The sequence below is a fragment of the Canis aureus genome, chromosome 33 (assembly GCF_053574225.1).
Source record: "Canis aureus isolate CA01 chromosome 33, VMU_Caureus_v.1.0, whole genome shotgun sequence".
Taxonomy (NCBI): Eukaryota; Metazoa; Chordata; class Mammalia; order Carnivora; family Canidae; genus Canis; species Canis aureus.
This window is the reverse complement of record NC_135643.1, coordinates 24,234,021-24,260,378: the sequence shown is the minus strand read 5'-3', so window position 1 is coordinate 24,260,378 and position 26,358 is coordinate 24,234,021. Positions and strand designations below refer to the sequence as shown.

The 26,358-nt window shown below is 39.7% G+C and overlaps 1 protein-coding gene and 1 long non-coding RNA gene across 5 annotated transcripts in view; one reads left to right on the top strand and one right to left on the bottom strand.

Moving 5' to 3' along the window:
• NFKB1 (nuclear factor kappa B subunit 1) overlaps positions 1–5,108 on the bottom strand; it is a 119,158-nt gene extending 114,050 nt beyond the window's left edge. For 2 of the 4 annotated variants that reach the window (XM_077882142.1, XM_077882144.1), the window contains exon 1: positions 4,176–4,320. The gene's annotated coding sequence lies outside the window, so the exon portion shown is untranslated. Of the gene's footprint in view, positions 1–4,175; positions 4,321–5,090 lie in introns of those variants that run through there. The other 2 variants (XM_077882143.1, XM_077882145.1) reach the window with 2 other exon arrangements.
• The window catches only part of LOC144303771 (uncharacterized), a 32,703-nt gene continuing 9,729 nt past the window's right edge, over positions 3,385–26,358 (top strand). Inside the window, exon 1 of the long non-coding RNA XR_013370757.1 lies at positions 3,385–3,528. This is a non-coding gene — a long non-coding RNA (uncharacterized LOC144303771). The remainder of the gene's footprint in view (positions 3,529–26,358) is intronic.

Below are 26,358 nucleotides of genomic sequence, written 5' to 3'. Positions count from 1 at the left end.
TTTTTATTCTTTCAGATAGTTCTTTTCTTCTCCTTTCTATTATCTTAAAAAATAATTAGAATAGGCCATATAGTCTTTATATTCTTCTTTAAAGCTCTACTAGTCAGAATCTTTTTTCACCATTTAAAGAACTTGAGTATCTATTGAAAGTATGGGTCAGAATAAAAGCCAGTTGTAAGATTTTTGGCCTAATGGTGAAATATAAAGTAATAAGCCAATTTGTAATCCATTTCATTATTCTAACTTCAAAAATAGGCAGCAAATTAAAGCAGTTCATGAAACCTGTACTACTGATAATTAAATCTATGAGTTACAGAAAAATAAGGAAAATAATTAATTGATTTCTTTTTAAGATTTATAATGCAATGATATTTTTATAATTAACACTCTAAATATTTTAATTCATAATCTACTCTTAAAGATTCTGTAATCTTTAACAAATGACATCTTATACTACTTTTATGTAAAACTGTTAGGCCTGGGCAGCCCAGGTGGCTCAGCAGTTTAGCACCGCGTTCAGCCCACCGCCTGATCCTGGAGTCGCAGGATGGAGTCCCAAGTCAGGCTCCCTGCATGGAGCCTGCTTCCCTCTCTGCCTGTGTCTCTGCCTTTCTCTCTCTCTCTCTCTCTCTCTGTGTGTGTGTCTCTCATGAATAAATAAATAAAATCTTTAAAAAAATAAAATAAAACTGTTAGGCTTTAAATTATCTGTAGTGAAGCAATAAAATATTATTTCACAACTTATTTCTAAACTATTAGTTGATTTTCAAGGGTAGGTCTGTCAACCTCAACCAAAATATAAAAGACAGCTCTGTAATTTGTACCCAGGAACACTCTCTCAAATATAGCAGAGACCAAAGGTACAAAGCAAGTTTATCATCATGAGAAGAATGCTATTTTTTTTTTCCAATAGTGAGACACTAGAGACTCATGAATGAAATATCACAAACAGTCTCAGTTATGTTACTCTACTAACTCTACCAAATTATATGGCTTGAAATATTAATCTTTATTGTTTAAAAAAAAAAAAAAGTCAAGGAGCCAAACTAACTTGTAGGACTGTGTCACAAGTCTAAACATTCCTTCCTAAGGCTGAATGCTTCTAGTTCTTGAAAATCCTCAAGGTCCTCCTAGAAATGACAGGGTCAACTCATAGGGGTATATGTGCTTCTGACGGTTTAGCTGCTCACCTCTAAGAACACTACAGTGGAGTTCAGGATTTGTGGGAGGTGCAAGAATGCAAACGAGAATTAATTCCCAGAAAGCAGCACAAACTGCTTCTACACTGAAGTGTAGTTTACTGGTCATCAAGAAGCAGTTGTCAATTAACTCTAATCAGACATAAATGTAGATCTATGAGTAAGACATTTTAAAGTGTCCTATGACACTAAAATTCTTTTCCTCCTCCTCTTCCTTCTGTTCTTACAATGTTAACAATCAGGCCACCTTATATGATTCATACAATAAACAGAAAACCAATAAAACAAACAATCTCCCTACTAATTTGCATAGCCATTGACTCTTATACATCCATTCCTGATAATATGATTCCTGTTCAATCTGTAGACTAGAATAGCATAATCTCAATATTTACTCTATTGGTTAAACTACTCTGCATTTCCAGATACACATTCTACTGCAGTCATCTCTGTGCTCAGAAGAGCATATCTACTAACATGTTCTCAGAAGAAAAAGGTATTTTCACTACTTTATCAAGAATCCATCTGGAAAGTCGTATTTTTTAACTTATTATTTTAAAATGTCAATACTGTTATTACTTCTTCCAAGTTCAAACTAATTGAAGGTTATGAAGTAACCACTTCCCCCCTCAGAAGCCAGAACTTTCACCTCTTCTGAACAGGGGAATACCTCTCATAAATTAGGTAAAAAAAAAAAAAAAAAAAAAAAAAAAATCTTGCTGATTGAATGATAGTCCAAGATTCCTGCAGCTGCCAATTCTTTATCTAGACCTTCTATCTTACCACAGTGAGCAATCCCTGAAAGGCAAGCTAGTAGCTTACTTCATCAATTATCTGGAAGTCCGAAAGCAGTAATAAAAACAACCTGCCTAAGAATTAGTTTCTTAAACTAGCTTCAGTTTGTTCCAAGAACAGGACAAGGGAAATAGGAGGAATATGATCACAAATCTAACATTCTGCCTATTTCAGACTGAGCTTTTTTTTTTTTTTTACCAACGGCAACTCAGTCATCTCAGATGAACTTGTTTAAGAGGTAGAAATAAGAAGGAAGTGCAAAGATCAAAGTAGTGCTTACAAAGGGGAACGACTATTTTTGTATGTATACTCCAGTATTTACTAACTGGGTTTGAAAAACAAGGTGTTTATTCAGCCCATCTGAATGCCAGCTGCAGAACATAAGATCAAGTCGAAATCTGAAAATAAAGATAACAGACTTTCAAACCATAATTTTCAAACCCACCAACACCTAACTGGATTACATTTCCCTTAAAAAGTCTTTCAAACAGATTGGAAGTGATTTACTATCCACAGCAAACAGTATTTCAGTGCCAGCATTAAATCTACACATAATGAGCCTTTCTTTGTGTTCACATTTGTCCAGAAGGCTGTGGCCCAGGAAGACATTTTATCTAAACAAGCTCCAGAGGGCATTGAGAGTTGCAGGTATATCAATATGGATGAATAATTTCAGGAGATTTCATGTTTCCACTTACATGTTCAACTCCCCTTAGCAACTTAATTACATGATAAACGTAAAATGCTACAGGAAACAAATCTCTGTATCTCCTGTCTTCCCAAGCTCATAAGCTCAAAAAATACTTTATTTACATTTCTTTAGTGCATCAAACAGTAAACTGGTTTATCTCTAGAAAGCACAATATTAAAATTAGGAAAACAACATACTTCAGCTAAGAAGTTCTGGTTAATCAAGACTCCCTTTGAGTTTTAACAAACGCTATGCAATTTAAACTACTCAAAAATATTCTGCTGAGATGTTTGCTAGAAAAACAAGCACTGAGCCTCTTGATCCCAAACTTCGCTGTTTACCAAAGACCATCAGTTTATAGAACATTTGTACTCCAGAGTTTATTAAAGGTTTTAGTAATACTATAGTCATTTTCCCCGATTATGGGCCTTATAACAAAGCCTTTAAGTTAAATATAGTCATTTAATAAGCTGCAATGCTGAAAAACCTTACTTGGCAAAGTCCATGAAAAGGTCTTAAACCTAATTAAGCACTGTATCATCAAGTCCCATCCAGATTTCAGAACAGGCCAATAAATAAATCAGGGCGAACTTCTACACTGGTATCTATTTTTAAAGACCATAAGAAAACTTGTATTTAAAATAGTCTTTGTCTATCGCATTGTTTTTGTTTTAGAGGTCATGCATGATACATCGTGGCGTTGAGACGTGCAGTCCCAGTGTTTTACATAATCAGTGTTTAAAAAGTGCTCTAAGTAGATCGTTTCTTTTCTCAAATGCCAGGCTGTGTAGGATCAGTACCAGGCCCTCCTTGGTTTTTGAAAACGAAGATACAGATCCTCTAGTAGGTGAATATATTCCGTCCTGGCTGGTCAGCGTGTGCGCGCGTGTGCGTGTGTGTGTGTGTGTGTGTGTGAGTGAAGTGGGGGCTTCTTTTTGAAGTGGGAGATGAAGGAATGAGGCTGTTCTCTCCAACCGGGGGGGCTGGGAGGGCTTTCCCAGTCCAGAGGACTGACACACACTTCTGCTTTCATTTCATGGACCGCCCTTAGGTGAAATCTGGTTCAGCACTGCACCAACCACCTTCCCCTCTCCGAAGCGCACCTCGACACCCTCCGGCCACCCGGCGGGAGCGGGTGGAGGTGGGGGCGAACCTTAAAAAAAATTAAAAAGTTTGCAAATGCGAGCGTTCCCCTCGGGTTCCCGCTGCCGGCGGGCGCTGGGACGCGGGCGGGGAGGGCGGGGAGGGCGGCCGCGGCCCGCGGTCCCGGGGTCCCGGGGTCCCGGGGTCCCGGGTCGCGGCGCGCCTCTGCCCCGGGCCGGTCCCCCGCGCCTCTCCAGCGCGGTCACCCGGGTCCCGCGTCGGCTCCAGCCCCGCGGCCAGCGCGGGAATGAGGAAGTCCGAGCAGCGCAGGGGGTGCGGGGCGGGAGGTGGCGGGACGCGGGCCACACGTCCCCGGCGGGGCCCCCGCTGGCCCGAGTTCGGCTTACCCTGGCGGCGAGTCCGCGCTCGGCCTCCCCGCGCCTGCGGGCTCCCCTGCGGGCTCCCCTGCGGGCTCCCCTCCGGGCCGGCGCGGGCCTGCGGGCGGGCGAAGGCAGGAGCGGCGGCCGGGGCCGGGGCTGGCGGGCGGGCGGGCGGTGTCTCCGGGCCGGGCCGGGCCGGGCCGCTCAGCGCCGCGCCATGTCCGCAGCGCGGGCCGAGGGAGGCGCAGGGCGCGCGGTGGCCGGGCCGCGGCGGCTCCGGCCTGGGCTGCGCCGGGCGCTGTCGGAGCAGGGGCGGCGGCGGCGGCGGCGGCGGCGGCGGCGGGGCTTGGGGCGCGGGGCTTGGGGCGGCGGCGGCGGCGGCGGAGGAGGAGAAGGAGGAGAAGGAGGAGGAGGCCCGACCGACGGGAAGGGCAGGGGAAGCTGTCAGCGCGTCGCCGGCCGCGCCGGTGGCGAAACCTCCTCTTCCTGCCCCGGCTCGCGGGTGCACTTCTCTCTCGGCCTCTCTCGCTCACTCTCTCACTTCCTGGCTGGAAATTCCCACTGACGTCGAGAGAGAAGACAGACCGACGGACACCGGCGCGCACGCAGCGGGGGCGGGAGGTGGGGTCGCCGCCGGGGGCGGGGGAAGCCCGCGCTGCTGGGGGCCCCCGTGCGCCCCCCGCCCCGCGCGCCCCGCGCGCCCCGCCCGGCCTCGCCGCCCCGCCCCGCCCGGCTCCCGCCCCTCCCCGCAGCCGAGGGGCGCAGGCCGGGGGGCGGCCGGACGCGTGGGCGCCCCGCGGAGCCCCGAGGGCGGGGGCGGGCGGGTCCGGGGCCCCGGGCAGGCCCGAGCATCTGGAGGCGATGCCGGCGCGGCCTGGAGCCCGGCGTGCGGCGCGGGGAAGGGGATCTCATGTATGGACGCCTCGGAGCCGTCTCGTTTACGCTGAAACCTCTCCGCAGGCTGAAGCGGGACTGCTGCATCCTAACCGACTCGTGTCCGGTGGATCCCGAACATCTTTAAGACCTTCTGCGAGGTCCTCAATCGCCTTCCTGCTTGTGACAGTTCTTCAGAACATTCATCCGCAGGGTGTTGTCAGGCCTTTAGGATAATCGCCGCGGATAGAGTCATGCAGCGGCGGTAGCGCTACTTTTGGGTCGCAGCTCGTGAAGGAAAAACTAATCCAGCGGATGGGAGTTTTTCTGTCTTTCTTTCTGGAGGGGCCACTACGAGAACCCCAGTGACCACCATCCACTAGCTTTGGGGCTTCTTCATGTTCCAGGCACTGTGTTAGGCAAGGGCTGGGGATACTTAAGGAAAGACTAGCTCCCAGAATAAGAAACCTTGAGCTAAAGTAGATACTACAAGGCTCATTATCCCACCACTGAGTTCCCTGGCCACTGTGTAAATTTAACTTAAAACCTTAATAATCTCGCAATAACTAGGTGGTGTTATGGTGTTGCTATGGCATTTGATTGCCCTTGAGAGTTGGCCATTGTTTTCAGGCTGCTCCCAGCCCCCCCCCCCTTTACACCCCCCCTTTCGTCCCTCCCCGAGGCTATGACAAGGTTCTCCAGTGCTTGGCGGAGGAACAGAGACCCATTTGGCTGGGTCTGGGGGTCTGGGGGGAGTCTCTGCAGATGAATGTATAGTGTAGGTAAAATGATTTTTGCCACTCACACGAGTATAAAGAGTGCAAATTTCCATTAGACAAAAGAGCGTTAGGGGAGTAGTTTTCTTCTTTATGGGGCAGATGTGAACATTCACAGGCTTCATGGAGGGGTGTGGGGTGTGGGGAAGTGGGGATGGCATGGCCCATTGATGAAAGAATGGAGAGATAGGATTGCATGACATATTTTGGGAACAAATAAAAATTTTTTTTAAGATTTATTTATTTATTTATGATAGAGAGAGAGAGAGAGAGAGGCAGAGACCCAGGCAGAGGGAGAAGCAGGCTCCATGCCAGGAGCCCAACGTGGGACTCGATCCAGGGACTCCAGGATCGCCCTTGGGCCAAAGGCAGGCGCTAAACCACTGAGCCACCCAGGGATCCCCAGGAACAAAAATTAGAGAACATTATTTAGTAAAATGGAATTAAATCAAATTTCAAATTCAAAATTATCCCACAGGAGAAACATAAAATTGAGGATGGAGTGGGAAGAAGCAAGTATATTAGTTTCCTGAGGCTGCCATAACAGTTACCAAAACTAGGTGGTTTAGAATAACAGAAAGTTATTCTCTCACAGTTCTGGCAGCCAGAAGCCAGAGATCAAGTTATTGGCATGCTCCCTTTGAAGGCTCTAGGGAAGAATCTTTCCCTCTTCCTAGCTTCCAGGGGCTCCCACAATCGCTAATACTCCTTGGCATTTAGCTGCATCAGTCACACATCTCCCTCTGTCTTCACATGGTTTCTTCTCTTTGTCTCCTCTGTGTCTTTATAGCTGTATCTCTCCTTTCTCTTATCAAGACACCAGTCATTGAAGCCCACCCCAATCCAGTATGATTTCATCTTAACTTGATTACATCTGTAAAGACCCTATTTCCAAATAAGGTCACGTTCATAAGTGCCTTGGGTTAGACTTCAACCTTATCTTTTAGGGGAATGCAATTCCATGTATTATAGTAAGCAAAGCTGTAAAATTTCCCCATCTGCTCTTTTTGGTTCACCGGTTAATCTTCCTATACTCTTGATTTGTTTCCTAACACTTTCTCTACACCTGGTACATACCTGCTTTAAGGAATGTTTCTTATAAATTCACTACCCTAAAGTGTCAAAGGGCATTTGCCATTATCAGGCTACAAAGAAAAAAGAAAGCCTAAATACAGAATTTCACACATCAGGACTGTGGAAAGGGCAAGTTGTGTTGTGTTTGTCACCAGTCTTTGAAATTACATAAACATCCCTTCTCCTGAAGCTGAATGTTGGAAATGTCAGTGCCCAGAGAATTTTGAGGTTGAGAACTCTATAGTGTGTGCACTGACAATGAAAAAATGAAACAGGGTGTGAAGGGGATTCACAAATACAGATCCACATATCTGAGTCTTACAAACTCTCAGACCCATCTTAGTGATATAACAGGCCTAAATTGTATTTCTGTAGAGGTTGCAACTTGCTTCAGGTCATGAAACTACCTCCAGATGCTTAGAAACACCCAGGTTACAGGCCTTGGCCATGGGCGCCAAGATGAAATAGAAAGGTTTTACTAGATTTGAAATCAGACTTGAGGTGGAGTCTTCGATTTGCCTTGAATTATCTGTGTAATCCTCTTCCAAGTAATAGTTTGTATGAATTTCAGTTTCTTCACCTGTACAATAAGCATGACATTATGGCTTATATTGTCTATTTTGCTGTATAATAGCTTTCTATAATGTCTTACATTTATATGTTGTATTGCTATGATCTGAATATTTGAATGTTCATATGTTGAAGTCCTAACCTTGAAAGTGAAGGTATTTCATAATTGATTTAGTATCCTTATAAGAGACCCTAGGAGCTTCCAGTCTGGTGAACACATGGAGGTGGGGGGGGAAATGGCATGCCTGGAGTGAGCATGGAAGCTCTGTGCCCTTTCCCCATACCTTGCCCTGTGGATCTCTTCATCTGGCTATTGATTCACATCCTTTATCATGTCCTTCAATACACTGGTAAATGACACAGAAATAATTCAACACTATGGACCATTTTTCCACCTATGGACTATATATCATCCAATGACTATCAGTTTGATGGAGAAGCCATTGAGGAGTACATATGCTCCTCCATTCAGTAGAGGCACGAAGAGGGTATCATTTGACTAGTGGCAGCTGTGTCAGACAACACACACACATCAGCCAAAAAATCAAAAATTATTTGGAAGCTATTACAATGGTTTGTGGAACAATTTGTGCTACAAGCAGATCTTCTGGCATATATAAACCAATTCCTGAAGAATGGACAGCAGCTGCAAATATACAGCTTTAGTACTGCAAAGGCTGGTTTCCCTACTTCCTATCCTTCAGTGCATTCAGGGATGTTAAAAGAAAATATCACATTCAAACAACTAAAGAGATTATTAAATTCTCAAATATACAGCTTTAGTACTGCAAAGGCTGGTTTCCCTACTTCCTATCCTTCAGTGCATTCAGGGATGTTAAAAGAAAATATCACATTCAAACAACTAAAGAGATTATTAAATTCTCTCGTATGCTGTTGATAAAAAGAGGGAGAGACTCCAGAGACCTAGCTCCTCCCTTCTGCTATGTGAGGATACAACGAAAAGTCTGCAACCAGGAAAAAGGCCTCACTAGACCATGCTGGACTTTCAGTATTCAGAAACGAGAGATATAAATCTTTGTTGTTTATAAGCCACCCCGTTTGTGGTATTTTGTTATAGCTGCCCGAGTTAGCAGACTAAGATATATACAAAACAAAAACGTATGTATAACGTTATTAACAACCTTACCTCACAAAGTTCTAGAGAAAAAGAGGAGATAAAGAATGTAAGGCCTATACAAATGTAAACATTTATCCTAAGAAAAAAGACTTGAAATTAATTTTTGTCATAGGCTTCCAGGGCATATGTACTTGCACTATTGAAAGACACTGAGTAATAGTCTCTCATCCTTGCAACATCTCTCCGTACTGATAGTGGAGTATTTCATTTCACCACCATTAAAGTGCTTGCCATATTCTGTGTTGTGCTTGCACAGTTAGCATGTCTTATTGAAGGGACACTCAGCCTATATAAGTGGTTATAAAAGAGAAAGAAGATACAATCTCTACTAGAAGAATGACTCCTTATGGAATAACCAAGACAAAAGCCATTTGTACAATGGATTATTTCACTAAGAGTAAAACCAACCTGATAGGGCAAAGAAATCATCTTCCTCTTTCAATTATATAAAGAATTGAGAATTTTATTCCCTTGGCAATGAAGACACACTGAAATAGAGACAGCAACACATTTAAAAGAAGAATGTCACTGGGGCACCTGGCTGGCTCAGTTGGTAGAGCATATGACTCTTGATCTGAGTAGTGAGTTGGAGCCCCGTGCTGGGAATAGATTTTGCTTAAAAAACAAAACAAACAACAACAATGACAAAAACCAAACAGTATCATAATTCTAAAAAAAATAATACAATAAAAATTAAAATATTAAAAGAAGAATGTCCCTGTATCTTTCCTATCAGTTCAAACAAATATTTATGTACGACCATCACTGCCTTCAAAGAGTTCACAAAACACAAAGGAGTGCTTAAAATTATTATATAAGGCAGAATATAGTGAATGTTTTCATGGAGGTATATTAAATACTTAGGTATAGGTAGAGAGAGATACCACAATGCTGTCAGTATCGTCGGGTGCTTATGCCCTTGGACTGCAGAGTCGGGTGCTAAGTTCAGATCTGAAGCTGTACCTGTTTGTGCTCTTCACAGGAAGTAATTCCCTCCTGCTCTGCCCTGACTAGGTGTATGACCCTAGAAAAGGAACATCATTATTCAAAGCCTCCTTTTTCTTACGTGTTAGACGTGATTACAATGAAATCCAACTCATATTGGTATTGTAAGGGTCAAATGAGATGCATACCAGATGCTCAAGAAACTCATTTATATTGTTTATTATTATGGATATTGTTGTTTTTCAAAGGAAAAACTTGATGAAGAAGATAGCATCTAGCGAATGTTGGAATAGTGAATAAGATATGATGGTGAATTGATGAAGAGAAAGAAAACAGATTGGATGAGGGGGTGAGACTTAAAGGCATGAAGTCTGGCTTTAAAACACACTTAGTGGGGCAGCCCCAGTGGCCCAGTGGTTTAGTACCACCTGCAGCCCGGGGTGTGATCCTGGAGACCCGGGATCGAGTCCCATGTCAGGCTCCCTGCATGGAGCCTGCTTCTCCTCTGCCTGTGTCTCTGCCTCTTTCTCTCTCTCTATATATATCTCTCTCATGAATAAATAAATAAAATCTTAAAAAAAATAATAAAACACAGTTTGTAACAAAAAGACTTCCACTTCCTAAAAGTAGAATTGTATGTTGTAATAATTAATATAAAAAAATCTAGATTTAGAGGCACCTGGGTGGCTCAGTCAGTTAAGCGTCTGCCTTCAGCTCAGATCATGATCCTAGGATCGTGGAATCAAGCCACGGTAGGCTCCCTTCTCAGTGGGGAGCCTGCTTCTTCCTCTCTCCACCCTTTCCACCCACCTACAACCCCCCCCCCCCGCTCATGCTCTCTCTCACTATCTCTCTCTCTCTCAAATAAATGAAATCTTAAAAAAAAAATCTAGATTTATTCCCAGACACCCACCTGCAAACGTTTTTTGTCTGTCACCTCTCTAAAAGCACACTCATAGCATTTAAAATATGTCCCATAAATATTAAGAAAATATTAAAAAAAGACTATTCTCTTAAAAAGTGTAAACTAAGGGCTTGATGGAAACAAGGGAAGCACATATTGTTTCATCAAAGAATTGGCCATAAAAGCATATCCTATACATGGAGAGACTCAGGAAGAAGGAGAGGATGTGAGAGAGCCAGGATTTTATTCTAAGTCAACCTGACATCTACATGTGGGAGGCTGAGATGCAGGTGGTGGGAAACAAGTTGCAATTTGTGAACATGTAGAAGTCCTGGCATCATTTACACTTTTCTTTGAGTCAGTAAAGAAGGAATGGAATATATATTGTTTTTCTCTTTATGGATATCACAAAATAATAGTCTTTTGCTGCTTCTAGACAATAATCATTCTGGAATTTACCAACAATATAAGTGGGCAAAACAAATACTTTTTTACAAAAACTTGGATAGTACAATATATCCTAAATAAATGAACTACTCAGTAAAGCCAGAAAGAGTTGATATTTTACGGGGTCCTTTCATAATCTAAGTAAAAGATGATTTGGACTCAAGCTAATATATGATAGTAGAAATAGTAATCTCTATCATTTATTGAATGCTTACTATTTGTGACATTGTTTCCAGTCATATTTATATGCTGTTTGGAGTAATAATACTAGCAACTATTTAAAAAAAAACCCAAATCAAAATAAAATAAAATAAAAATTTAAAAAACCCAAATCTTGATGGTTTAACACAATAAAAGTTTTAAAGTTTACTTTTCTTTCACACAAAACTCACTGCAGAAGTTTGTGGTTGGGTAGCTCACCTGGGCAGCTCTTTTGCAGTGATCCAGAATCTTTCCATCATCTAACTTCACCATTGTTATGTGTTGTTTCCAGTGTTGCCTCAGAAAAGAAGAGAGAGCAAAGGAAATGTAATCTTCTTTTAGCCGTCCTTTATTGTAAGTGACACCGTACTTCTGTTGACATTCCATGGTCCCACTTAGATGCAATGGACCTGGGAAACAGTTTGGCTGGGTGTTTAGGAAGAGGACACAGGTTAAGTGAGTGTATTGTTAATAATCGCTGTACATTTATTAACTTATTTAATTCTCAAGCAATTGTATAAGATAGGTTATTTTTTTTTTTAAGATTTTATTTATTTATTCATGAGTGAGAGAGAGAGAGAGAGAGGCAGAAACAGGCAGAGGGAGGAGCAGGCTCCATGCAGGGAGCCCGATGTGGGACTTGATCCCCGGTCTTCAGGATCAGGCCCTGGGCCGAAGGCGGCACTAAACCACTGAGCCACCTGGGCTGCCCCAAGATAGGTTGTTATTACTCCTGTTTTGACAGATGAGAAGTCAAATCATTGTTCTAAGGTTTCATAACCATTATGTAGTAGGGGAAAACAGATTTCATCCCAGTTGATTTGGCTTTAACACCCATGCTCTCAGCCACTAAACTAAATTATATTTCCAACAAAATGAAAAGGAGAAGAATTTAAGAGATTTTTTAGAAATTAAGGCCAATAGGACATGTTTATAGATTATATGAGAAGAAGAGTGAGAGACAGCTCTGAGATTTTTCATCTGGGTAATCAGAATGGTAACATCACAACTGAGAAAGAACCTATGGGAATATGATACATTCAGTTTTAGACATGTTAAGTTTGGTAAACTCAATGAGATCTCCATGTGAAAGTGACTCATGCTCAAATGGAAATTAAAGCCTGAGGCTCAGAGAGACATAGGGTTGGAGCTCTAAATCAAGAAATAACTATAGGAGCACATGGGTGGCTCAGCTGGTTAAGCTTGCCTTTGACTCCGGTCATGATCCCTGGGTCCTGGGATCTGGGATCAAGCCTCATGTGGGGCTTCCTGCTGAGGGCTTCTCCCTCTCCCCACTGCTCCTGTTCTATCTCTCTCACTATATCTCAAAAATAAATAAATAATAAATAAATAAATAAATAAATAAATAAATAATCTTAAAAAAAAAAAAGAACTTAAAAGATGTGATAATTGTAATGAACAAATATTAGTGACCAAAGAAAGTTGGAAGAAAAGAGAACCAAATACAGAAATTTGAGGAATAATTATTGCTGGGATTGAGATATGTGTGTGTGTGTGGGGGGAGGTCAGGAGATGCTTAAAGGCTCCCAAGGTGCCATCAAAGGCAGGTAGAAGGCCGAGAAAACCAGAGGAGAGAGAGAGAGTTTCCAGGAGCAGAGTGCTCAACAGTGTCAAATACTGAAGTCAGCTCTTGAAAGGTGGGGATGAGAAAAGACAGTTGAATTTGTAAATTATGAAATCCCGAGCATGGCTATAGGGGATGGTTGTGCAGCCAAGGGGGGAAAAAAACAGTCTGCATTCTGCTTGTCCTGTTTTCTCTGGAAGAAAAGGGAATTTTATTAACTCTCAAAATGGTGCTGATAACAGTGGCTGTGGTCTGATGTTACTATATGCAATTGTTTCAGTATAATGATGAGAGCCAAGAACCAGATCATAGGGGGCTGAAAAGTGAGTGGGAAATGAAGAGTAAATGCAAAAGAATCTCAGAGTTTGGAGGGAGAAGGAAGGAAAGAGAAGTTAGTGTGATTCTTCATTTATTTGACTAACATTTATGGAATTTTGGAAAGGTTGAAAGATAGTTTAATGGGTTAGTAGAGTTCATAAGAGAAAGAGGATTAACGTAGGGGCAAGGTGCCAGAAGAAAAGAGAACTGGGATCTGTGGAGGTCATAATCTAGGTAAAGAGATTAGGGAAGACAAGTCTTCCTGTGTGAAAAATGAGGAGGCAGAGCAAAGGTAAAAGAAGATTAGAAGATTAGACTCTAATCACCAGCTATAATGCACTAAACTTCAACTAAGAAAAGTTTATAAGGAGTATATTAGTTTGTCAGGGCTGCTGTAACAAAATGCCACAGGCTGGGTGGCTTATAAAAAAATTAATTTTTGTATTCTCCAAATACAGTCACATGCTGAACTACTGTGGATAAAGAATTCAGCATGTGAATTTTGGTCAGGACACGACTCATCTTATAATAGAGATATCCTCTATTGATTTTCATGAATACATGGAGCTAAAAAACCAACTCATGCCAGTTTGCCCAGAACTATTCTGGCTCAAGCACAGAAATCCTTTGTCTAAGAAACCTCAGTCCCTGGCAAACCAAGGTAATTGATTAGGCTACATGAAGCCAACAAAATTAGTTTGAGTGAAACCAGACTGGCTAATGGGCATCCCATTTAGACAGGTGCCAATTACTTGTTTTTATGAAGGAAATTTCTATTTCCTGAAAGATTCCATATCTAGCTGTCAAAGCTATTCATAAGTGATGGTTTGAGGCCTGTATATCTCTCTTTCTGTATATATCTTTAATATGTTTAATAATCTATCTCTCTCTCTATTTATATCTTTAATAAGATAATTATGTCCTTGCATACATCTTTTTCGTGACAAGATTTTCAAAGAATCCTGAAGAACTCATTATAATAGTAATACCCATTATAATAGATCTCTATTCATGATATTGGTAGCAAGACTTCTATAGAAAACATTATCAGGACTTGTCAAAGTGCAAATTCAAGCAATGCTGTTTATCAATTGACTATTTGACTGTTTCAACAATTTTTAAAAACTTTCAGTTCAGTATACTTTAAAATTACAGCCATATCACATAAGTAAATTATTTTAGCAGCACTTATATTGTCCTTACAGCCAACCTTTTCTGAGGGTGTTAGTGGTGTGTGTGTGTGTATACACATGCCCACACAGTTGTAGGCAGATGCCATTAGATCTACTGAAGAAAGTTTGGAGTGACACTGGGAGAAACAAACCCTGGTAGTCCTGAGGCTATCACGCAGTGAGACCCACAGATCCTGAGTTGAAAGGGCAGTGAGGTTACCAAACCCTACTGACCTCAGTGGAGTCTTTTCCATTTGCCAAAGTTGTCTAAGATCCTCCTATTTGCTTCTCTAGTACCTGGACTATTAGCTCATTGTATTGAATTGTATTATATTGAATTGTATTATATATATCATACAAATCGTTAAGTCCATATTTAATTATTTTTTAAAGGTTTTATTTATTTATTCATGAGAGATACACACACACACACACACACACACAGAGGCAGAGACACAGGCAGAGGGAGAAGCAGGCTCCACGCAGGGAGCCCTTCATGGGACTCCATCTCGGTCTCCAGGATCACACCCTGGGTGGAAGGCGGCGCTAACCGCTGAGCAACCCGGGCTGCCCTCCTATTTAATTATTTTTAATATAAAAAATGTAAAACTTTCAAACATAATGTCACAAATTAAAAGTACAGAGTATAAAATATAACCAATTGGACTTCCTCTGTGTAGCAATCCGAGTGCGGATAGAAAACAGATGGTATCTTAACAGTCATGAAAGAGAATTTAATGAAGAAATTATTGACAAGGGTGGGGCAAAGTTAAGGGAAACCAATAAGTGGTGGTGAAGCATCCCAGAGATAACAAGAGCAGGGAGACTTTATCACGCCTAGGCTTTTAAGGGCAAGGAGAGACAATGGTTGCTCAGAATCAAGAAAGAGCTTGTAGGGGCACCTGGGTGGCTCAGCGGTTGAGCATCTGCCTTCCCCCCAGGGCGTGATCCTGGAGCCCCGGGATCAAGTCCCACATCAGGCTCCCTGCATGGAGCCTGCTTCTCCCTCTGCCTGTGTCTCTGCCTCTCTCTATGTCTCTCATGAATAAATAAATAAAATCTTTAAGGAGAGCAAGCAAGCTGGTGGCTGTAGAAGAGTTTTCGAAAAGAGTTGGGCACTTCACTAGAGAAACTGGCCAGGGACCACTCACCACATGGCAGGAAGGGAAACAACAGAATATATTACTCAACCTCTCCCCCCAATTCACATCTCCAGTGTTTCCCGTTAAGAGGACTGAAATGCAAGCCAAAGCCACAGAGCAGGATGGAGAGAAGTGGAGAGAGAGTGGATCTGGAGGAGCAAAAGCAGAGTATCCAGACCATAATGCATATCCAAAGTCATTATTATAAAAAGAATTCAACTGGTCAGTTTATAGTGGTACACGCAGACACCTGCTGTTAATTCATCTGTCCTGACGGGAACAGAGGGTGGTTGTGGGGCGTGGAATAGTACAATGCCTGGAAATATCATTATACAAGTGTGATTTTAAATACCCAGTAATCCAGTTCCGTTTACAAGCGCGTTAAAGGGAGATTATAAGTAGGCAAGAGAACTACCTATTCTTACAACAGACTAGATCAGCAGAAAGCCCCTCCTAAAACCAGATTACATTGGTCCATGGAAGATTAACTTTTGGTGGTTTGAACCTAAATTATTTCTAAAGCATTTTATCCACCTGGTCAGATCAAGTCACTTCTCAGTTCAAGATCTTCCAAAGGCTTCCTCAATCACTCAGCACAAATAGCAAAATCTTTAAAATGATTCAAAAGGTCCTTCAAAATCTGTTTGATGCTTCTCTGATTTCATCTTCTACTTCTCTGCTGGTTACTCTCTCTGTCCCAGGAAAGATGTTATTGCTGTTCCATGAGCACATCAAGCACGCTCCCCACATTGCCCCCAGGACCTTACATATACGCTGTCTTCCATGCTCGAAACACTTGGCAACGCTCCATATGGTTCACTCCCTCACTTCCTTCACATTTCTGCATAAATGGCACTTTGTAAAATAGCAGCATCAGCCCTTCAGCCTCTGGAATACAATTGAAATATGATTGAATACAATCATATTTATGTAACACTGTTAATTCGAGTCACTTTTTTCTTTTTCAAAGTGTGATCTGGCTATATTCAAGTAGCAAATCTTATATTTTGGAATTTCCTTTAGTGTCACTTGATTGTCATTGTTCTTAAGAAATTGTTTCATTGAATATGTAGTCTAGATTAGGAGTTACTTTCTTTTCATACACCGAAAGTTTCATTGTACTCTCTTTAATTTTCATTGTTGCTTTCAAAAAAAGTCAGCCTGGATCAGCCTGATTGCTCCTTTTTTGATCTTTTCTTTTCTTTTTTTCTGATTTTGTTGTGATGGGGGTAGGTGTGGTCTACTTTTATATGCCCTATTTAGATTTTATTGTGTTTTTTAGTTTTATTTATTTTATTTAAATTCAATTAGCCAACATATAGTACATCATTAGTTTCAGATGTAGAGTCCAGTTATTCCTCAATTGCATAGAACAACCAGTTATCCTCACATCAAGTTCCCTCCTTCATGCCCATCACCCAGTTACCCCATCCCCCACCCACCTCCCCTCTAACCACCCTCAGTTTGTTTCTTATAGTTAAGATTCTCTTATGGTTCATCTCCCTCTCTGATTTCTACCCATTCTGTTTTCCCTCCTTTCCTCTGTGCTGTTTCTTCTATTCCACATATGAGTAAAACCATATGATGTTTGTCTTTCTCTGACTGACTTATTTTGCTCAGCATAATATCCTTCAGTTCCATCCACATCAATGTTATTGTTTTTTTTTATAGGGTTTTATGGATCTCAGAATTTAATATCTTTCTGGAAAAATCCTAATCTATTACATTTTCCAATATAGCCTATTATTATGACTAATATTATATTACTGATTACTAACATTACTACTAATATTATAAATACCATTATAAAGTTATTACTGTAACTTTTAGGTCTCAATATCTCTTAATATCTTTATCTCTTTATGGTACATTCTGAATAATTTCTTTACATTTATCTTCCAGTTTACTAATTCTCTTTTCAGATTTGTCTTCCAGTTCATCAATTCTCTCTTGAACCACATCTCATTTGCTATTTACTACAGCAACTGAATTTAAAATAATAAATTATCCACATTTCTTGAAACGGTATCTTTGGAAATTGTTTGAAGCTTGGGTTGACATTGAATGCTCTAAAGAATATTTATGGGTTTTTTTTCCCCTATACTTTGGGCACATTATTGGGTTGAGAACACTTATAACAATTTTTTCTATTTTTTAAAGATTTAATTTAATTGAAAGAGAGTGAGAGCACACAGTACATGAGCCAGGGTGAGGGAGAAGATGACTCCCCAGTGAACAAGAAGCGCTACTATGTGGGGCTCAATCCCAAGACCCTGGGATCATGACCTGAGCCAAAAGACAGATGCTTAATCTACTGAGCCACCCAGGTGCCTCTAGCTTGGGAACACTTTAAGTTAAATTCCCCACTTAAGTGTATTTGACCTCTACATATAGGGTGAGTGATTATGAATTCCCAGGAGAGAATTTTTTCCTCTTTTTACACAGTGACAAGGCTTAGACAGGCAATTTTTTCAGCTGTTCATTCCTTTTTTTTTTTTTTTTTAAAGTTTTATTTATTTATTTATTCATAAGAGACAGAGAGAGAGAGAGGCAGAGACACAGGCAGAGGGAGAAGCAGGCTCCATGCAGGGAGCCCGATGTGGGACTCAATCCCGGAACCATGAGATCAGGCCCTGAGCCACCCAGGCATCTCTCAGTTGTTCATTCTTGCTTTCAGCTTTGAGAATGTATGAATTTCTGATTTTCATGCAACCTCAGCAATTCATCAATTTTTAAAGCATGTTATGTGGGATTTTAATCAGTTATTTCTATTAGTTATTTCATTTTAGTCACTTCAATCAGGAAGTGCACACTGAGAAACACATAGTTATTTTTAAATGATAATTTTCCCCTCCAGTTATAGCATCTGCATAGATTTAACTGTTAATCTCTTAAATTTTAGTTATATCTTCTCGAGTGATTTTATTACTTTTTAAAAAAGTTTTCATCTGATTCTGCCAACAGATCTATTTCAGAGAAACACCTGTTTGAAGTGTTTATCTTGGTTTTCCTCTCTGGCTTGTTGGTACTACTAGGGCAAGTAGTTATTTTCCATTTCCTGCTCAGACCTCAGAGTTTGTATACACTGACCTATAAGTATGGGTCAAGTAGTTTAGGGTCTTTTATGTAGTGGCAAATTTGCAAGGAGGAAAGTTTCTGCTCTGGCGGACTGGTGGTGAAGCAACTGGCAATAGTCAACGTCCAGCTGAAGCTTTGGAAGAAAGCCTTTCTTCTTTCAGATCTCCCTGGGTGCAAGTGGAGACTCTTTCCTAGCCTCGGGGGCCAGGAGCAACTCATCTCATGGGTACAGCTCTCCTCCATACTATCTGTCTGGATGAGGTCACCTCTCACAAAAAAACAGACACATAAATAAGCATGTGTAGCTCTTTTCTGAAGGTGTTAATATGTTTCTCAGGACGATCTTTCACTAGGGACCATGAAATTCAGAACTTTGCTTTAGGCAAAGAATTCTATCCTGATTGCATATTGTAATTGTTAATGTGATTCTCAAATGAGAATATGCTTATCTTGGTTAGGATGTTTTTCACTGCAAGGTGTAGAACCCTGACTCAGGATGATTTAACAATTATGGAATATTATTAGATCGTATAGTTGAAATCCTTAGATAAAGAGGACTTCAGATCCAATGCAATCAGGACTTTGGGCCCCTTCTCCTCAGAGGCATTTGTTTCTGCTTTCCTGTCTCTGTGTTAGCAATTTTCTCTTGCTGGCTTTCTTCTTGGTCAAGAGATGGCTTCCAGCTATACCATGGACAACATTTTTTTTTTACACTGAGAAACTGAGAGAGAGAGAGAGAGAAAAAGAAAGAAAGAGAGAGAGAGAGAGAGAGAGAGAGTTTGTTCTTACAGTTTTTTGTTTTTTTTTAGATCAAAGTAGAACTTTCCCCAAAACTTTCAGCAACCTTTTCTTTGATTCTTACTGGACAGAACTGACTCATACACACATTCTTCTTATTTTATTTTATTAAGGATTTTACTTATTTATTTGAGAGAAAGAGAGCAGAGTGAGCGAGAGAGATCACAAGCAGTGGGGAGGGACAGAGGGAGAGGGACAAGCAGAATCCCTGCTGAGCAGGAAGCCTGACACAGGGCTTGATGCTAGTACCCCAACAGCATGACCCGAGCTGAAGGCAGATGCCTAACTGACTGAGCCATTCAGGCTCCCCCATGCATTCTTTTTAAATGGCTTTATTGAGTTATAACTGACATACAATTAGCCACACATATTTAAAGTATACAATTTGGTAAGTTTTGATATGTGTATACACCATGAAATCATCACCACAATCAAGATAATGATGATATATATTATCCCCCAAAGTTTCTTCATGGCCTTCTGTACTCTCTCATTTTCACTCCTCCATCCCCAATTGATGTACTTTCTGTCACTATATATTAGCTGGCATTTCCTAGAGTTTTATATAAATGGCATCATTCAGTGTATACTCTTTTATTGGGTTTCTTTCATTCAGCGAGATCATCTTGAAATTCATCCATGTTGTTCTGTGTATCAACAGCTCATTCCTTTCATAGTTGGGGAGGATTCTGTTATATAGATATACCACAACCTATCGACTTATTCCTCTGTTGGTAACCATTGGGTTGTTTACAGTTTAGGGCTGCACAAATAAAGTTGTTAAAACATTTGTGTATAATTGTTTGTGTAGACATATACTTTCTTTGCTCATGGGTAAATGCCCAGGAGTGAAATGGCTGGCACAAATGGTCAGCATATGTATAACTTTTTAAGAAACAGCAATCTGTTCTCTCAAGGACGATAGTATTTACAATCCCACCAGCAACTTATGAGAGCTCTAGATCCATCATACTCTTGTCACATTTGGTATGGATGGTCTTTTTAATTTTAATCACTATAAATAGGTATGGTGGTATCTCACTGTGATTCACTTTGCATTAACCTAATGTCTAATCTTTTCATGTATTTATTTGCTATTTGATGCAATGTGTTCAAATATTTTGTTCATTTTTAGTGGGTTGTTTGTTTTCTTATTACTGAATTTGAGAGTTGTATGTTCTGGGTAGAACTCTTTTATCAGGATGGCTGGGTGGCTCAGTGGGTGGCTCAGGGCATGATCCCAGGCCCTGGGATCCCTACCTCAGGCTCCCCACAGGGAGCCTGCTTCTCCCTCTGTCTATGTCTTTACCTCTCTCTGTGTGTGTCTCTCATTAATAAATAAATAACATCTTAGAAAAGAACTCTTTTATCAAATATATAATTTGCAAATATTGTCTTCCAGTCTGCAAAGCTTGTCTTTTTATCCTCTTTTGAAGAGCAAAAGGTTCAAATTTTGATGAAGTCTAATTTATCCATTTTTTTGACAGCATTATACCCAAGAACTCTTCACCTAGTTCAAACTCATAAAGATTTTCTCTGTTTTCTTCTATAACTTTTGTAATTTGAAGCCTGAATTTAGATCTATGATACATTTTCAGTTAAGTTTTGCATATAGTGGTGCAAAATATGGATTGAAATTCCTTTTTTCTTTTATTAAAGTATGGTTATCCAATTGCTCCAGTATCATTCGTTGAAAAGACTAATTTTTCTCCACTAAATTGCCTTCACAACTTGTCAAACAATTGTCTATATGTGTGGGTCTATTTCTGGAGTCTTTATTTTGTTCTATTGATCTTTTTTTCTGTCTTGATAATATGATGTTTAACCATTAGAGTTTAATAATACATCTTGAAATCAGGTAGTACTAGCTTTCCAACTTCTTTTTCAAAGCTATTTGGGCTATTTTAGATCCTCTGAGTTTCTGTATGTATTTTAGAACCAGCTTGTCACTTTCTACACTAAGTATACCAGGATTTTGGACCCCTTTAAAATTACAGGTCAATTTGGGGAATATCATTGTGTTAATAGTGAGTGTTCTTGTCCCATAAATAAGGGTCTCTGTTTATTTAGAAAATCTTTTAATTTTTGTCAGCAATGTTTTGTAGTTTCCAGTGTTTTAAAATTTTCATAGTTTTTTGGTCAGATTTATCCATAAATATATATATATATATATATATATATATATATGTGTGTGTGTGTGTACATATACATATATGTATATATATACACACACAGAATCTTTAATTAAAGATTTTTATTTGAGAGAGACACCGAGAGAGTGTGTGCAAGAGGGGGGAGGGGCACACAGCGAGGGAGAGAGAAATTCAAGCATACTCCTGCACAGAGCATGGAGCCTGATGTGTGGCTCAGTCCCAGGACTTGGAGATTATGATCTGAGCTGAAATCAAGAGTCAGTCATTTAACTGACTGAGCCACTCAGGATCCCCTCGTATTTATATTTTTAATGATATTTGTTTATTTAACTGGTAATTGGCTAGCTGGTAAATACTGATCTGTTCTCAATTTCTATATTTTTGTTATATCAAAGATGTCACATAAATGGAATCATACAGTATGTAACCTTTTGAAAAAAAATTATTCACTGAGTCTAATTCCTTGGAAATTCATACAAGTAACTATATGTGTCAATAGCTCATTTCTTTATATTGCTGAGTAGTATTCTGTGGTATAGATGCTTCAGCTTCTTTGCCAGTTGAAAGACATCTCAAGGGCAGCCCCGGTGGCTCAGCGGTTTAGCGCTGCCTTCAGCCCAGAGCCTGATCCTGGAGACCCAGGATCGGATCCCATGTTGGGCTCCCTGCATGGAGCCTGCTTTTCCCTCTGCCTGTGTCTCTGCTTCTCTCTCTTTCTCTCTGTGTCTGTCATGAATAAATAAATAAAATCCAAATAAAACTTTTTAAAAAAACATAGAAGGAAATCTTTGGGATACCAGCTAGGCAAAGGAGTATTAGATTTGACACAAAAAGCATAATCTGTGAAGGAAAAAAAAGATACATTGGTCTTTAACAAAATTAAAAACTTTTGTTCTGCAAAAAGGTGGCTAAGAGGATCAAAAACCAAGCTGCTGCCTGGGAGAGTATATTTGCAAACCACATGAGCAACAAAGGACAAAGTATCTAAAATATAGAGAGAACTCTCAAAACTCAAAATAAACAATCCAGTTAGGAAATGGACAAAAGACATGATCAGAAACTTAATTGGATAGACAGATGGCAAGTAAGTACATAAAAACTTCATTAGCCCTTAAGAATGTATACATTAAAATCACAATGAAGTTTTATAATACACCTATGGCTAAAGTAAAAAATAGTGACAATGTATAGCCGGTCAGTGTGAAGAAACTGGAGGACTCCGATATCACTGGTTGAAACGTAAAAATGATATATAGTCATTCTGGTAAGCAACTTAGCAGTTTCTTAAAAAATTAAACATGTGGGGCACCTGGCTGGCTCAGTCAATAGAACATGTTTTTTTTTTTTTTTTTTTTTTTTTTAGGAGAGAGAGAGAGAGCAGGGAGGAGGGGCAAAAGGAGGAGAGAATCTCCGGGAGGTTACATTCTGTGACCTTGTTGGACTTTCTTATTAGTTACAGGAGCTCTTTTGTAGGGCCCTTCTGATTTTCTACATAAAAAATCTTATCTTTAACAGAGACAGTTTTATTTCTTCCTTTTTTGACTGTATGCCTTTTATTTGTTTTCTAGTTTTACTGCAATAGCCAGAACCTATTGCATTATGTTGAATAAAAGTGGTGAGAGTGGGATGCTTACCTTGCCCCTATTTGAGAAAGAAAGCATTCAATCTTCAACCTTTAAGTGTGATAATAGTTGTGAGCTTTTATGGATGCTGTTTATGAAGTAGAGGAAGTTCTCCATTCTATTTTTTTTATATTTTGTTTTTATCATGAATGGTTTTTGAATTTTGCCAAAAGTTTTGTTGCATCAATTGGTATGATCATGTGATTTTTTTTTTAGTTTTGTATACTGTGAATTATATTGATTGATTTTTAAATATTGAAGTAGACTTGGATCCCAGAAAACAATCCCATTTTGTGACAGTATAACTCTTCTTAGATATTGCTGAATCTACTTGTTAAAACTTTCACATTTTGGGGATCCCTGGGTGGCTCAGTGGTTTGGCGCCTGCCTTTGACCCAGGGCGCGATTGTGGAGTCCCGAGATCGAGTCCCGCATTGGGCTCCCGGCACGGAGCCTACATCTCCCTCTGCCTGTGTGTCTCTGCCTCTCAATCTCTCTCTCTCTCTCTGTGTCTATCATAAATAAATAAATAAATAAATAATAAAATATATCCAGTATAAATAAATCTTTAAAAAATAAATTTTTCACATCTTTTTTCATAAAAGTTATTCATCTATAGTTTTCTTTTTTGTACTGTTTTTGTCTGGTTTGGTATCAGGGTAATACTAGCTTCATAAAATAGATTTCTCTTGTGTTTGCTGGAAAAATTGGGTAGAATTGGTGTTAATTGTCCTTTCAATTTTTGGTAGAATTCTCCAGAACAATTCTCTGAGCTTGGAGATTTCTTTTTTTGAAGCTTTATAATTATGAATTCAATTTTTTAAATAGTTATAGGGCTATTCAACTATTTTATACTGGATAAGTTGTGGTAATCTGCATTTTCCCAGGAATTGATTGATTTCACCTCCATTGTCAAAGTTGTGCATGTAGAGTTGTTTCTTTACTACCTTGTGATGTCTTCAGGGTCTGTAGTGATTTCCCTATTTTATTCCTGACATACCTGTTTGACCCTTTTTTTTTTTTTTAAAGATTTTATTTATTCATGAGAGACACAGAGAGGCAGAGACATAGGCAGAGGAAGAAGCAGGCTCCCTGTGAGAAACCTGATGTGGGACTAGATCCCAGGACTCCGGGATCATGACCCGAGCCGAAGGCAGGCACTCAACCACTGAGCCACCCAGGTGCCTGGTTTGACCCTTTTGGATTAAAGTTTAGTTACAGGTGAAATGAGAGGCTTTATCCAGTTATCCTTTCTGTCTCTAAAGACCTGCCACACTGTATGGAACTGTGATTCAGAACAACACATGCTTATTCTCATTTTAAGTGGAATATTTATTTCCAGCCTCCCTCTTATAAAGCACTGATGACATACTTAAGATTGGAATTCAAACTCTTATAATACCGTAGAAGTTGTTTAGAGTTTAAGTTTTTAAAAACTAGTAACAAAGAAGTGACGAAGAGTTAAAGAGTTGCTCTTTTAAAATCTGTTCTTCTACAAAATAATCTATTTTACAATTTCATAGGGAGGACTCAAACTTTCATTCCCAATAACTCTAAATTTGGGTTTTAACTGAAAGGATGTGAATAGTAAACTGTACTCCCTCAAACAGTTCACATTTCTTTTATCAACAAGCTTAAATCCTGCTGAGGGAAGGAAGTTGAATACAGGAAATAACTCATTTAATGACGTGATGCATTGAAAAAAAAAAAAAACTATCTCTACCATCACGACCAGCATCACAGACTTGGATCAAATCTGTATCTATGCAGCCATTAATAATGGATCAGAAATTTTGTGTTGATTCACTTCAATTAGCTGTATTATCAATTGCTTTCTCATTTTCTCCTGTATATATTTCTAGTGAGATTTATTGGCAATTTATGTGAGCCTTCTATAAAAATGCTTGCTATACTAAAATTTACATGCAAGAAGAAATTCAGTTGTTGTGGCAGTGGTGGTGGTTGTGTTTCTATAACTATAGGATAATTGGCTAGATGTTGCATTATCGTGGAAGCAAGAGTAGGGAGCTTGGTGTCAAAGCTATCTGATCAATCTTTGTATTACAATTTATTAACTGTATGATTTGGGAAGTTACTCAAGCTCATTGAACTTTAATTTCCTTATGAATAGTAAGATTAGTAACAATTACCTTTCAGTGTCATAAGAATTAGAAAAAGTTTAAATAAAGAGCCTACCATAGTGCCTGCCTGATAATAAACATCCAGCAAGTGGTGGGTATTATTATTGTTCTACAAGAAGAAAAAGAAATAAAATAAATAAAGATTTCAGTATTACTTTAAATATTGAACTGGAGTTTTAAATTTAAATGACAGTCTAGCAGGTACTGTTTTAGTAACTCTTTGAATTTCTCAAAAAATATTTATGAAGGCACAGTAAAGGATGAAAACTTATAGCAATGAAAACTAAGCTGGACAGCATTTTTTTTCAGGTTATTTAAAGAGTAATCATATTTGATGGTCATGCTCATAATTTGTGACCAGTGTGGGTAGGTAGTTTTGTTTTGTTTGTTCTTTATTCTCTTTCTTTCTGAAATGGAATAAACATATTTCCTTGAAAGTAGGTTAAGAAACTTGTCATCTGCTCCCTTCTCAAAAAAAAAAAAAAAAAAAAAAAAAGAAAGTTCTATGGTGATGGACAAAAAGTGGGGCAACTGTCTCTCTGTAACCCAGGAATTATTTTTTGAGCACCAAGAAGATGCTTCCTATTCTGACCCCAATCTCTTTCCTATTTAATTGGTACTCATCTTCATAGATCCATTTCGAAACTGTAATCTTTATGTAACCATTTAGAAACAAGACAGGACATACGGAGTTTTGGCGATCCTGTTAGACACTGTGCTAGTGAGAACAATAGTGGCTCATTGTATACAAAGAAATATAATCCTGAAAGAAAATGAACTTATTCAGAGTAAATATTGGGAGAGCACTGGGTTGTGGATTATGTGTATTCTGTGGGATGAGAAGGTCAAAGAAACTGGCAGTCTGGGTCTCAGAAGACTGACTCTAACTCAGGTTTATTAGTTGAGAAGATTAAACCAGTACATTTGCATATCAAGTTGCCTCCCAGAAATAGCCTATAAGAAGAGACTTCTATTAACTTCATATACTGAGGTATGACTATGGGCAAGTAAGACTCTGACAGTTGGCATTTATAAGGGCTGGATAAAAATCTTTCTTATTCAATGGAATTAAAGAGGGAAAAAGTTAACATGTGCTTTTTTTTTTTTAAGAAATATTTTATTTATTATTTGAGAGAGAGAGAGAGAGAGAGAGGCAAAGCACAAGCCGTGGAAGGGGCAGAGGGAGAGGGACAAGCAGACTCCCCACTAAACAAGGAGCCTGATGCAGGGCTCGATCCCAGGACCCCAGGATCATGACCTGAGCTGAAGGCAG